The sequence below is a fragment of the Delphinapterus leucas genome, chromosome 8, assembly GCF_059928025.1.
Source record: "Delphinapterus leucas isolate spDelLeu-1000000601 "Yukka" chromosome 8, BTC_Dleu_Yukka2, whole genome shotgun sequence".
Lineage (NCBI taxonomy): Eukaryota > Metazoa > Chordata > Mammalia > Artiodactyla > Monodontidae > Delphinapterus > Delphinapterus leucas.
In genome coordinates this window covers 87,072,861-87,087,533 of record NC_143136.1, presented here as the reverse complement: position 1 = coordinate 87,087,533, position 14,673 = coordinate 87,072,861, and the positions used below count along the sequence as shown (strand labels likewise).

At 36.4% G+C, this 14,673-nt stretch overlaps 1 protein-coding gene across 1 annotated transcript in view; it reads left to right on the top strand.

The window, feature by feature from the left end:
- Positions 1-3,760: 3,760 nt before the first annotated feature.
- Positions 3,761-14,673, top strand: part of ARHGAP15 (Rho GTPase activating protein 15) — a 623,182-nt gene continuing 612,269 nt past the window's right edge. The window contains exon 1 of the mRNA XM_022569650.2: positions 3,761-3,870. The gene's annotated coding sequence lies outside the window, so the exon portion shown is untranslated. The remainder of the gene's footprint in view (positions 3,871-14,673) is intronic.

The window sequence follows — 14,673 nt, the reverse complement described above, 5'->3', positions numbered from 1 at the left end:
TAACAGAATTGGGTGGCTGGAACATAGTGCATGAATATATTTTATTTTGCTATATTTTTTTTGCCAGATTGCTTGTCAGAATGGCTTCAGTTTATAGTTCCACCATCAATATATGACAGTTCCTCTCTATAAATTCTCATCCAGATTTTTGCCATTTCAATAGGAGCTAATTTAACTTGTTTTTACAGTGACTACTGGGGAGGTGTACGTCTCTTTACTTACTGATGGATACTAGTTCAGTCCTTTTCATGAATTGTTTATTCAAATTACTTTCTTATTTCCCACTTAGGTTTCCTACTGACTTACACAAATCTTTTGTGAATCTATGTATGCTCTACTAGTCTGTTATTTTTCTGTAACTTTGTTTTATAATTAACAGAATTCTTTAATTATTGTATAGTTAAGTCCATATATTTTTGCTCTTTTCCTTTTAATTTAGGGATACTATTTATGAAAGTTGCATTTTGCAAAAATATATTTCTTTATATTTTGTATCAGCAAAAGGATTTACTTTTCAAATGTAGATTTATTCCATCTAGGATCCATCTTTGCTTGTGGTCTAATGTAGGGGCCCAACTCTATTTTCTTTGATTTAGTGAGTGTGTCTTGCCAGAATCATCTACTAATCAATCTGTTCCTTTTTGTTTACCGTATGATGCCATCTTTGTCATATATCAAGTTCTCAAATAAATATGGTCTGCTATTGGACCGGTACTCTAATGTTTTTTTTAATACTGTGGCCTGGACTATGTTAATATCTGACTAGTAAGTCATCAGTCTTTGCCGTTCTGTTTCAAAATAAACTTAGGTACTTTGGGACATTTGTTCTTCTATGGAAATTCCTGGAATAGCCTGTTGTGTTTCTTAAAAATTCATCTGCAATATATTGAGATTTTATTGAATCTATTTGTTGATTGACTTGGACAAACTGACACATTTTCACTGTTACTTTTCTTATCTATGCACGTAGTGTATTTCCATTTATCAATTCTTTTAATCTCTTCAATATAAATTTAAACGTAGAGAACTTTGGGGAGATTTGATTTTAGTATGAGTCTAATGCTAAGTCTATCATTCCTGTCAGTGAAGAAGCAAAAAGAAACACCAGGGGTGAAACTTGTCCTCGGCATTACTTTGAGTTATGCTGAATAAAACATGGTTAGGAGATAGCATAGTGATTTAAAACAATCACTGTGGGATCAGGGCCCTTGGCTGGACTCCTGGCTCTACTCCTTACTAAATTGGGCAATTATATAATCTCAGTTTCCTCATAAGAAAGAAAAAAAGAAAGTATAATAACATTGGTTAGCTCATAAGGTTGTTGGAAGGATTAAACGAAAGAAAAAATGTAAAGGCATTGGTCCAATTCTTGGCTTATAGCAAGTATTCAATAAATATTAGATACATATTGAGTGGCAAGTGTCAAAGCCTAAGCTAGATCCTTAATCGTAATCATGGTAAATACATTTCCTCTAGCCACCAAACCCAGGTATATCACTGCCTGAGTTGCTCCCTTCCCATCTTGTACAAAGAAAATGTGCTTTGTCTTTATTTAATGTCTACTTGTTCATGATCAAAAATAAACACTGCAAATTTATACCTTCAAGTAGGTGTTTGTGTTTATTTATTTCCCATAAGGGTACATTGGTGTTTTATATTTTTTCTATTCCAATATCTGTTATCAGTACCTATGTAAAAGGAAAAGCCTATTTCCCTTGTTCTAGATTTATGAGCCTGACTTGGACTTACAAAGGCTTAAATCGAGTAGGATGTACTAAATTTATCTGATGTTTCTTGGGAGGCATCATCATTTCCTAGCTCATGCTCATGTATAAGTCTGCAATTCTTCATTATTTACAACATATTTAAATCTATTTACTTATTTTTGTTGGAGGAGGTAATTGGGAGAATGTGACCTCCAGTTGAGCTGCAAACTGGACCCAGGCAATCGGTGGCTCCTCACCTCCTACCCTGACCCTGGAATGTATGTTCTGCCCACCATTCCCACAGCAGGAGCCATTTTCAAGGACGCAGCCTTGAGGGAGCAATGTGTTATTGAGATGGTCTGGACTGTATGCATGACTGAACCCAGTTAAGTCCTCTATCTAAACTTAAGATTCTGGTGGGCAGGCGCAAAGATCTACTTGTCTTGCGGCCACCCAAGACAATCTTTGTAGGTAAGTTCCTTTGCTTTTTAAACCTGCCACCTACCAATCTCGAGTGGTCTGCCTCTTTCTTTGGTCTCTTCTTGCCCTCATCATATGGGGGTCAGTTTCAGATTTCACTGGGGGAGCTGTTGAGTGTAACAACCAACAAATTTATTCTGGTAGATGGATATTTTTTATATGTATGTTTCCATTATATAGATAAATAACCTTAATTTCAGAGAACTTAAGTGACTTGGCCAAGGTTAAATAAACAGTAGTGTCAGAACTGAAGCCTGAAATCTGGTTTCCTCACTTTCATTATCATGTCCTTTCTATTTTCTCTTCAATGTTAAGGAGGAACATTGAGTACAAACCTTCAGGGCTCTAAAAACTTAAAAAGGTGTATGCTGGAATGACAATTGACAGTGAGTTCTAGGGTGAATCTGAAATATGATTTTAGAAAGAAGAGTCCTAGAGAAATTAATTTGCAGGGACATGCCATGCATATCTTGGGCCATATACACCACATATATTTTTAAAGTTTTTCTTTATGTGTGCCAAACATTCCACACCACTGAGAACTACTACATAGATTTCTAGTCTGATGGGTTTGTATGACAAGAGATTGTGATTTAACTTTCTCACATATTTGGAAGGGAAGATTTTCCTTTTGTGAATCTCCTGCAGTCTCACAAAACCAGCCAAGCTTGCACGCCCAGGAGCTCACTTCTTGGATCCCATGGCTCAGTAGAGAGGCAAACCCTAGGGCTATTTTGAGTCCCCACCCCACCCCAAACGTGTCTTGGACGGGTGGAAGTTTGACACAGAAGGGCACAGAGCAGCATGCCAAAAATGACACCCCTTGGAGCCTTTATTTTCCTTCTTAAGTCAGGCCACACAGAGAATCATTTAGCCACAGCAAAAGCTCTTCAGCACATATCAGAACTCCTTAGGCAACTGCGAGAGAGGACACACAAATGTGAGAGCCACCTAGAGCAAATGTCACAGTATGTGCTGGATGAGCACATTCCATTCCCCCACGTGGCAGCGGGGCCCTGGGCTGTGTTCTCTGAAGTTCTAATGCAAGCTGTCCAAAGCCTCATGAACTTAGTAATGGAGCACCTCTTTGTGGGGCCCTCTGTGAGTTAAAAGCACCAGCTCTGTGAATGGAGATGGTCTCTTGGCTTCCCAAGCCAATAAGCAGAGCCTCCTGAGGGCATATGGACATGCTCTAGCTGACTGAGGAGAGCAGGCTTTAGGCTTAAAGCCCTTGCTAGAAGGCAGAGAAAGAGGAAGTGTCCCCGGTGCTTAGCAGGCTGCCCCTCTCCCTGCTAAATTTTTAACCATACATTTTGCCCCATTAAATCAGAATTGATGAAACCTTTACAAATGTGCAGTGTCTGAAAACTGAAAATCACACTGAAAAATAACAATCTCGTTGACTATAGAAGGCAAGTTTTTCAAATCGAGTAATGATGTGATGTGTGTGGTTAACCGTATCTACGCAGGAAGTGGTTTATTTAAAAGTTTTTGTGCTCACTCCACACCCACCCCACCCCACCCCACCCCGCCTTTTTTTTCATCCAGTACTGAAATTAAGCAGCATCCAACCTAGGCCTACTTTTACGACATGTGACTTGACTTTACTGTTTTCCGTTTTTGCTAAAAGAGTCATTAACAGAAGTTGATGGCAGTTTCAATAACAAGTCAGCACTGAGGAAAGGTAAGTGAGCTCATACTGAACGTGCAATTTAACCTTGAAAATATCTGACAGAGTATCCTATGCTTCAGTGGGAATGTATAAACTTTTCCTACAAAATTGTGATGTTTTCATTTGTGATTGAAACATCAGTTTGTTTCCTTTGGTGTAGAGAAGAATATTGTTTTTAAATTGCAACAGTTAAATTCTAAAGTACTTTAAAAGATCATATACTAAGATTTTATATGAAAATATTAAAAACAGAATAAGGTATAGTTTTAGTTTGAAAGTGCTTTTAAAAATTGGGACTTTGTATCTTTAACTGACTGCTTTATAAAAATATGCACTCTTCATGATCCAGATAATAAAGAGAAAAAGGCATTTTGTAACAATTAGAAATAACATCTGAATTGCATGCAGTGTGAAAGATACCCACTGTAAAGTGTTGTAGTAAAGTCAGCATTAGAAACCCTTAAAAGGTGTAGTTTATTAAATTTACAGCTTATTAAATAGCTATTAAAAAGCAGGAAATTTTCAAAATGCCAAAGAAATTTCTCTATCATGACATCTGATTTTTTCCCTAAATTTTATTTAAGATATAGTGTGAAATGAGGGCAAGTTTCTATTTCATAAGCAAAACTGTACGTTTAAAGGAGAAGTCACAGATGACTTCACAGGGGGTTACTTCTGGGAAAAGAGGCAAATTAGAAATATACTTCTGTTATTTAGGTAATTATATAATTTTCCTTCTTTGAGATTTCTAAAACAATAACCTCAGAAATTAAAAGGATTTGTTAATCATTAACTGACAAGAACTTTTCTTGTATAGTGACTTCTTGCTTTTATAGAATGTCTTTGTGTGCTGTAACATATGTACGAAAAATATAAAAGTATTGCTCATCTCAGAGACAAATACCTAAAATAAATCTGACTGTAGATTTTTGAAGGAATTTTAATAAAAGCTCCAGATACGATCCACCCTTCCGTAATATTATTTTTATTGTGCTGTTGGATGGGGGACATGAGGGCCCCACAACACCTATTTTTTTGTATTATTAAAAAACGGTTACAGGGTTGATAAATGGCAACAATTTTCTTTTCTTTTATTGTCTTCTATTGAAACACTCATATAAATGTTTTTTGATGCGGTCAATTTGGTAGGAAATTATTAGTTATACTAGTACACTCCATTTTAAGACCTCTTCAATTGTCAATACTGAAGCTAGCTACTTGTTGACTATTCAAATGATCATGAAAAAACAGAGATTAGGACTTGATATTCAATACATTTTTTATTGTTAGAGTGTAAGAGAACCTTGGTAATATGTATTTGCTTTGATATTCTGATTAGCTTTTCAATTTGCTGCATTTTCTCACAATGGAAAGCATTATTTAAATCTGTCTTCAATACTGTGGTTCTGAACCTCTGCATCTACAGAAGCTTAATAATTCAGATAGTTTTGGTTGATATGTTATTACTTTATTTCATTTTATTATAAAAGAATATCACATGAATGAACATATGTAGTACTTACATATTAGCAAGAATGAATATCCACATAAGCCTTTGGTATTGAAAAAAGTCCACTACAGTTTTTTAAATAATTTAATATTTTTATAAGCCAAATCTTTGTAAAATGATTGTTTCCTGCAGAAACTGTTAAATTAAAAGACAAATATTTTATGGAGTATGTATAAAATTAAGAATTAATTAAACATACTTAATATGGATTTATAAAGAGAAATAAGTAGAGATGATATTCATGTAACCTAAGATGCTCTCAGAATTGTTTGTAAAAACTACTAATGCATTATCTCTGGGATGTAAAGACCAAATCTTAAGAGGGTAAATTACAAATGAGTTATTATAGGTAGGTTACTATATCTTTATGTATTTTAAGCGAATAAGAAACAAATTTTGATGAAATAAAAACAATGCAGAGAATCTCATTTGGAAAGTCTTTAAAAAAAAAAATAGGGGGCTTCCCTGGTGACGCAGTGGTTGAGAGTCCGCCTGCCGATGCAGGGGATACGGGTTCGTTCCCCGGTCAGGGAAGATCCCACATGCCGCGGAGCGGCTGGGCCCGTGAGCCATGGCTGCTGAGCCTGAGCGTCCGGAGCCTGTGCTCCGCAACGGGAGAGGCCACAACAGTGAGAGGCCCGCGTACCGCAAAAAAAAAAAAAAAAAAAAAGCTTTTCTACTTGGGGCCAGGATTCAGCAAAATTCAGAAAGGAGACATTTCCCCGCCTTGATATTCCTTCTCTTGTTCTTTTTAAGTGTTCTGTCCCAGAGTGGCCTACTCTGTCCCCAACTTAAGGTGTGCCAGCCTTGGTCCTAGAGAAATACACCCTACACTTTTCCTTCCATCACACTCCCATTGTTCTTAAAATGTACTCATCCTATTTTCCAGAAGTTAGGGCATCTGATAAAAATAATCCATGCTCACAAGAGAGGGCTCCAGAGCTTTGTTTCTTGTAACCTGTAATTCAGGCCTCCCTTCCTCCTCCCAGTAGAATTTTAATAAATTCTCTCAGCAGACAGGATCCAAGGGAACGGCTAACTGTTGAGGACCTCAGTCTCAAGTGAGGAGACTGATGCCATTACAAACAGTTTGGGGAAAATATTTTGGGGGAGAAAGAGTGTTTTGTTAACCATTCGTCTTGTCTATGGCATTTAAACAAAATTTCTGAGTATGTTTTATGTGAAGGGTCCATCACAGAGATGTGTCCATTTCTCTAAGATATTCCTTAAGAAATATACATCTTTCTTGTAGTGGATGAAAATTAACTGCACTACATCTTCAGACTATTTTGGTATTCCCATACACTTAGAAACTATCTAACATAATCAAAAGTTTTACTTATGTATTTTAAAAATCATTTAATATCCTGAATTTAGCACTTTGGGTACCATATTTTTTGTACTGCAAGATAAATGTTATATAACTAAACTATAAAATGTACTTATAAGTATTCTAAATTTTAGCTTACGGTAGACAAAACTCCTTTGCTTGCAAATGATAGAAAATAAGCTAAAGTTAGCCTAGGCAATAGAGATAGGCACTGATTTGTATAACTGAAATTCCAAGGAAAGAAAAGTCAGGCTGGATCCAGCAGCTCACACAGATTTACCAAGATCATTTTCTTCATCCCTTAGCTCTTTTTTTTCACTCCACTATAAACAGTCTCTGGTAGAAGCTCACACTAAGTTGACCAGAAGGCTTCAGGTTTACCTCTGACCCTTTCAGCAAACTTTGTACAAAAGAATGCCTTTCCCCCATCACCACAGCAAAGGTACCTCAGATTGAGATCTGATTGGACTGAAGTGGGTCACGTAACCATACTGAACCAATCACTGCCTCTGAGACACAGACACCCTGCGTGACCAGGCCTAAGGTCACTGGCCCACTCTTGCATTGATGAGCCACCTGCCCCTGCAACACCTGGACTCTCCGCTGAAAAGAGGGGTCCCTACACTGAGGAACTAAAATTCTTCCCCCAGAAGAAAAGTGACTTTATGTCTTAGAGGTAATACAGCCATAGAAAACTACCACACGGCCACATCGGGTCACATTTAAAACCAGTACTTAAATTTTCCAACCTCTGTAATCAGACAGAAAGACGGCGTCAGTTAGCACAGGTCTGAATGAAGCAAGTGTTTCAATTAAACTGAATTTTAAAGTATTTTTCAACAGCTACTCCATGTACAAACCCCTGCCCCACAATACTTGTCTTCTAAAAGCTTATAATCCAGTAAAAGTACAAGATTAATAATTATAATGCCAACAACTTTTTATCAAGTACCATAAAAAGATATAAGAAATATTCTATTAGGATTCAGAATTTCATCAAACATTTTTGTCTTCCTGTTATATGGCGGGCAATAAACTAGAAAATTTTGCAGGTGTTGTATCATTTATCATATCCAGTCAGAGAAATCAGGGCAGTTTTGGAAGAAATATTTGTACAGTAGTTCCCCCTTCTCCAGGGTTTTGCTTTCCGCGGTTCCAGTTACTTGCAGTCAACCACCGTCCGAAAATGTTGAAGGGAAAATTCCAGAAATAATCCATGAGATTTAAATGACTCACCTTTCTGAGGTAGTGTGAGGAAGTCTCGCTGCCGTGCTCCGGGCCGGCATCTTCGCGTCCAGCGTTTCCCCCGTGAGGCACTAAGCTGCCTTCCCGCTTATCAGATCGTCGCTCTCGCGAGTGTGAGGTATGAGGTATCGCGGTGCTGGCGTTTGCGTCCCCTTTAATTCGCTTAATAGTGGCTCCAACGCGCGAGTAGTGCTTCCGGCCAATCGGACATGCCAAGGCATATCCTTGCAGTGCTTCCTCTAAGCGATAGGGTGCCAGAAAAAAAATTCGTAGTCCGAGGTTGCCCAGATGTACTGTACGGACGGACCTGAATTTTCTAGCCGTGAAATTGTGAAGAAGGAAAAATAAATCTCTGTCCATTTTGTTGTGGCACCTCCAACTGCAAAAGTTATGGCTGCAGTGTGTGGTAAGTGTTTAATTAAGATGAAAACGGCATTGAATTTGTACAATAAGATATTGTGTGTGTGAGAGAGAGACAACATTCACATAACTTTTATTTTTTTAATTTTTTATTGCTGTACGCGGGCCTCTCACTGTTGTGGCCTCTCCCGTTGCGGAGCACAGGCTCCGGACGCGCAGGCTCAGCAGCCATGGCTCACGGGCCCAGCCGCTCCGCGGCATGTGGGATCTTCCCTGACCGGGGCACGGACCCGTGTCCCTTGCATCGGCAGGCGGACTCTTAACCACTGCGCCACCAGGGAAGCCCCACATAACTTTTATTACGGTATATTGTTATAGTTGTTCTATTTCTTTATTAGTTGTTGTTAATCTTTTACTGTGCCTAATTTATAAATTAAACTTTACCATAGGTATGTATGTATAGGGAAAAACATAGTCTATATAGGAGTCGGTGCTATCGTTTCAATATCCATCGTGGCTCTTGGAATGTGTCCCCGTAGATAAGGAGTGGGGGGTGGACTACTGTGATAGTATCCAGAGAAAGCTAGAACTGGGGAGATGAGAAACATTCCAAAAGACAGGAAGGGAATGTGTCAGGGGACAAACATGGAGTATCAGAGAATTTCCAAGGCGGAGTGAGTTGTCTCCTGTTGTTAGCTGTAAGTATACTAGCAGGAGGTCAGGGCAGACGGTTTGAGATTCTAATAGGGTGAACCTGCTGAGCAGATCATGACTAAGGGCTGTAAGTACCAACAGGGTTGTTGAGCAGGGGAAATCCATCGCTGGATGGCCACGTTTTGCATCTGGGTGGGCTATCTTAGCATCAGGATTTATTTACTTCTTGTATATATGTCACTATTGGTGACATACTCTTTAGGGTGATTTGGAGAAATGGTGGTCGTCTATGAAGGGAGGTATTCCTTTAAGACAAGTCCCCAGGTGCCTCGAGGTTCTTATATAGGCTGTGGTTATAATGATTTTTTTTCATATTGCAGAGCTTTGTTGTGTTGTTTTTAATTTGAGAATAAGTGACACAGTGAAATGGTTTGAAAACAAACAAAACCTAAATATAAATATTTTAGTGAAAGTCTTTCTAACATTCCTGTTTCTGTATACCTCTGTTTACTCCCACCTTAACCCAGCAGGCAACCACTTTTCAGTTTTTTTTTTAAATCCTTCATTGTTTCTTTATGCAAAAGCATGTATGTATATACGCACGTGTGTGTATATATTTATTATATTAAAGGGAGTTCACTATATACACCTCTGCACTTTTTTTTTCTTTCAGTAATATCTTAGAGATATTTTAATTATAAAAATAAGAAACTGTCTAATTCTCTCTCTCTTTGTTTATAGTTGTACAGTGATCCACTGTGTGGATATAGCATACTTAATCAAACCAGTCTAAAAAAGTCATGGGTGTTTTCAATTTTTTGCTAATACAAAGAACGTTTAATATAATTGTGTACATTTGAAAATATATCTATGGAATGAAATCCCAGAAATTTCATTTATTAAAACTATTTATTTATTAGCCAAGAGATAAAATAATTTTGATAGTTATTGCCAAACTATCCTTCACGTTAGTTGTAACTTTTTGAATTTCCATCAGCACTTAACGAGAGGGCTGGTGGAAGCTCCATAGCTTTTCTAACAGATTGTGTTACCAAACATTCCAGGTTTTGACAGTCTGTAGAAAAATGTATCCTGATATAGTTTTATGTAATATTTCTGTTATTATGACTGAGGTTGGGCTTGTTGTTAAAAGAGTAAAGGTCTATTTGTTTTTCCTAATAACAGAATGTACCCTTTCTCAACTGCATAATTAAGGACCAAAAGCATTAGTTAAGTTCAAGCCTAGAATGAGATGTTAAAGGAAATAAGGAATCGGGGCTAGCATATGTAAAATACTCTTTTTATAAAACTTGAAATAAGCAGTAGCTAAAAGAGGATGAAACATGAACAGTGAAGTGAAGGAAAAGAGAAAAGGAATGAAAAATAAAAATAAAAAAAAAAAAGAAAATATATCCAGACATCCAACAATGTCTCAGAGGATACGAGGACAGATGGGTGTAATCACTAGCTCAAGTAGATAAATTAACCTGAAACAGAAGTAAGAGCACTTTAATGAGTGTGCATGTAGATGAACTGGATGCAGATAAGATGAAGTGAGGAGAGGAAGGTGAGGACTATTTGCTTCATGGATTCTATCTTCTTTGAAATGGTAGGAAAGTCCATTTGATGAGAGGGAGTATTTAGAGGATGCCAAAGAATATGCAGACTATCTTATTTTAAAAATTGGCCTCGTCAAAAACATATAGTACAACTGTGAATTTTAAAGTTGATTTTTCACTTTCAATGGGCATCAACCCTATTCAATTCCATAAATTCCATATTTAGTATTCCATAAATAATTTTGAGCTCCAACTAAGTACACTGTGTTATGCTAAGAATTATTGGGGATACAGAGACTCAGTGTGCTAACTAGCCAGTGAAACCATCTTAGGTAGCTTAGTGCACAAATACAAGAATTTAAATATAAATTTATAAGTATAAATGCAAGGCCTTAGAAATATTAGAGAACATGCTATGTCAGAGTCCCAGTGGTTTCATTTTACCAAATCCAATGGCTATTTATGCATCTTCATATTATCCATATCTGAGTTGCATTTGATGCAACTGAACATTCCTTCTCTCTTGAAACTCCCTCTTCACTAAACTTCTATATTTCATTCTCCCAGTTTTTCTCCAAACTATTTCAATGCTCCTTCTCTGTCTCTTTGCTAACTCTTCCTCATTATCTAACCCTCTAAATGTTAAAATGTCCTGTACTCAATCTTCAGATTTCTACCTTTCTGGTCCTAGCTATCGTCTTAGTTTATTCCTAGGTGCTATTATTTAGTGCCATGATTTTAAATACTATCTATATTCTTTTTTAAAAAATTCTTTTCATTTATTTTTGGCTGTGCTGGGTCTTCTTGTGGTGCGCGGGCTTCTCATTTCGGTGGCTTCTCTTGTTGTGGAGCACGGACTCTAGGCGTGCGGGCTTCAGTAGCTGTGGCTCACAGGCTCTAGAGCACAGGCTCAGTAGTTGTGGAGCACGGGCTTAGTTGCTCCGCGGCATGTGGGATCTCCTCGGACCAGGGATCAAACCTGTGTCCCCTGCATTGGCAGGCGGATTCTTAACCACTATCTATATTCTATTTAGACCTCAAGACCAAAACTTTTTGTTTTTTAACACTAAAACTGTAAATGCAGTTGCCTACCTATCATCTCCAGTTGAATGTTTCAAGAGACATCAAAATGAGTATGTTCAAAACTAAGCTCTTATTTACTCCCCACTTACCCACCCCAACCTGCTTCTCTCCTATTTTCATTTATCTCATTTAATGGCACCATCATTCATATCTCTGTTCAAGTTAATAAATTAAGAATTACCCCCAATTCCACTCTTTCTCTCATACTCCCTACACCAAACCACATCCAATTAATCAGCAATAAGCAGAGCCTGCAAAATTGACTTACCTCCCATAATCCTGTTTACTTTTCTAAATGATGGCTCTTGAAAAGTTATATCTTTTTTTTTATACTAATGACTCTTTTTATTTTTTGTTTCTTGGTATAATGAATTTTCCTCAAAAAACCTGCTAAATGAATACACTACAATATATGACATTTAGATGACATCACAATTTTAGATAAACCACGCTTACTAATTCACTTTCTAGTTTCAAGTTAGAGAAGAATCATACAAAATATATGGAGCAATGTTGATTTGAAAATTTTTGAATGAACTCAAGAAGGTTGAAGAAGTAGCAACTTGTAGAACATTCCAGTTGGTTTGTTGGCCCTAAATATTTTTTTTTGCTGTAATTTATCATTAAGTATGCTCTGACAGCAAGAAAACTGTAAGTTTCATAAACATTGAAAATATTGGTGACATAAAAGATACAGAAAAAAAGGAAATTTAATAAATATACTTTTTATATTTTATGTACTTTTTTTTCAAATTGTTGTTACATAACCCCATTTTTAAAATCTATTCATGCATTTTTATATATGTTGATTGGGTATCTTGAGCTTTTATTTAACTGATTTTCTCTTAGCAAGAATGAATTAGACATTAAGCAAGGGGTAAATGTGTATCAAAATATCCCAAATTTAATCACTTTTTACCACCTCTACTGCTGTTACTGCAGAGTCCTCTAACTCATCTCCCTGATTCTAATTTTTACATGATAGTCATTCTCCAAAGAGTAGCCAGAGTGACTTTCTTAAGACTTAAATCATACAATTCTCCAACTAAAACATTCCAAATGATTTTCTATTATACTTTAAATTAATTCAGTCTTTTTCCATGATTTGTCAGGCCCTCTATCTAATTACTCTGCTTTTGTTTGCTTAAATAGCATTTTGGATATGAGGAATCATTATTACATTGTTTAGTGGCTATCTTTACCCTGAACTGAATGGTCCATGAAAGTACTGACCTTGTTTGCCTTTTTACTATTGAATACCTAGAACCTAGAACAATGGTAGACATATAATAAACACTCAATAAATATTTGGTTAGTGAAAGAACAAATAATATAAAAGCTGACTGTGGGCTGTAGAGTCAGGGAAGGCTTTCTGGAGATTTGTGACTTCTCTTGGATCTAAAAAATAAGGTAAGTTTAGGGGAAGAGAAGCTAGAAACGTATTTCAAACAAATGACACTTTATGGGTTCATTTTGAGCAACCTGGCAGTGATGAAAGGTTGGAATGGAATGCTGGATCCGTTATATACTGTGGCACTTTTTTGAAACTCAAAACAAATAAGCATCTGAAAACGTATTGCATAAATTGGTAGAGAACACCAGCTACTTCTAAGCATTTAAATTTTAAGCTGTTTTTCTAAAACTAGGGTATTAAAATTGAATAATTTTGTTTACTTTAGATTCATTTCCTAAACACTTAGAGAACTTTTTGTTTTAGTCTCTGCTGATGTAATGACAAGCTTAGAGTCAAAATGAGATTTCTTTTTAAAATAGAATGCTCAGGAAATTAAGTGCTAAGTCGGGGGAAATTTTTTTTAATTTATCTTTCCACTTCAGTTAATTTCATATTAGAATTTTAAGGGATAGAAACTGAGCAATGAAGTCCATATTCATCTTATTCGGGAAATCAAGTAGTCTTAGCCTCTGTTTATACCTTGATGATTCTCCTAAAGGAAGTAGAATGTAGGATGAAAAATGAGTGTTGATTACCCAAGTGGTGCCTCCAACACTGTGGTAGGTACCGTGGTGTTACCCCAAGCAAACAATATCCCCTTCTTGTCTAGATGCTTACAGTAGCATGAGACATTCATTAATATGAATTATTAGAGTGGCATTATTAATAATAATCATCAGATCTATGATTTATTCAATATGTATTATGTATCAGGTGTTTTGCATACCTAATAGTATTTGAATCCCACAAAAATCATGTAAGAGAGTTAGTATCTCCATTTTAAAGATAAGGAAGCTTAGGTTAAGTGGGTAAGTGCCGAAATTTATAATGCTGTTTGGTTGGTGGGTTATGATTTGTAGGCAGATTTGGGTAATGCAAAATCTGTGTTATTTTCACTATGCCATGCTATAATTTCTAATCCTGTTAGGTGTCAGCAGTTAAGTGATACTGGACTTCATTCATGAGGCCCTGTAGTCTGAAAGGGTCTAGAAGGATCCTGCTTTGTTTGATATCTAAAACTATGCCATCTGTGGAAAACCTGTTGCTTTTTCACTATATACATATATCCTTATGTAGAGATGTTATAAAATATGTGAGGAAGAAAACATTTTTGCCTTAGTTTTTGTCATACTGTAGGTACTTTTTCTATTTCACTTCTTCTGTCTTCTCTGGACCCTATGTCTCCCTTCTGCCCCTAGATTCCCGATTCCTTCTTAGAATCATGCTGTCCGTTATGGTAGAAACTAGCTACAGATGGTTATTTAGCACTTGAAATGTGGCTAGTTTAAACTGAGTGTAAAGTAAACACCAGTTTTTGAAGACAGTACAAATAAAAAAGTTATAAAATATCTCCTTAATATTTTTACATTGATTATATGCTAAAATTATAAAATTTTGACATAGTGGGATAAATAACATACATTATTAAAATACATTATTTTAATATAATCACTTATTTCATTTTACTCATCTAGTATGGCTACCAGAAAATTTTAAATTATTTGTGTGGAAAATTATTTCTAGTGGATGGCACAGCTTTAAGCCATCTCCTCTTCTCACAAGACTACTTTGACATTCTTATCCACTCTTATGATTTAGATTTAATCAATATGGTCCTTAA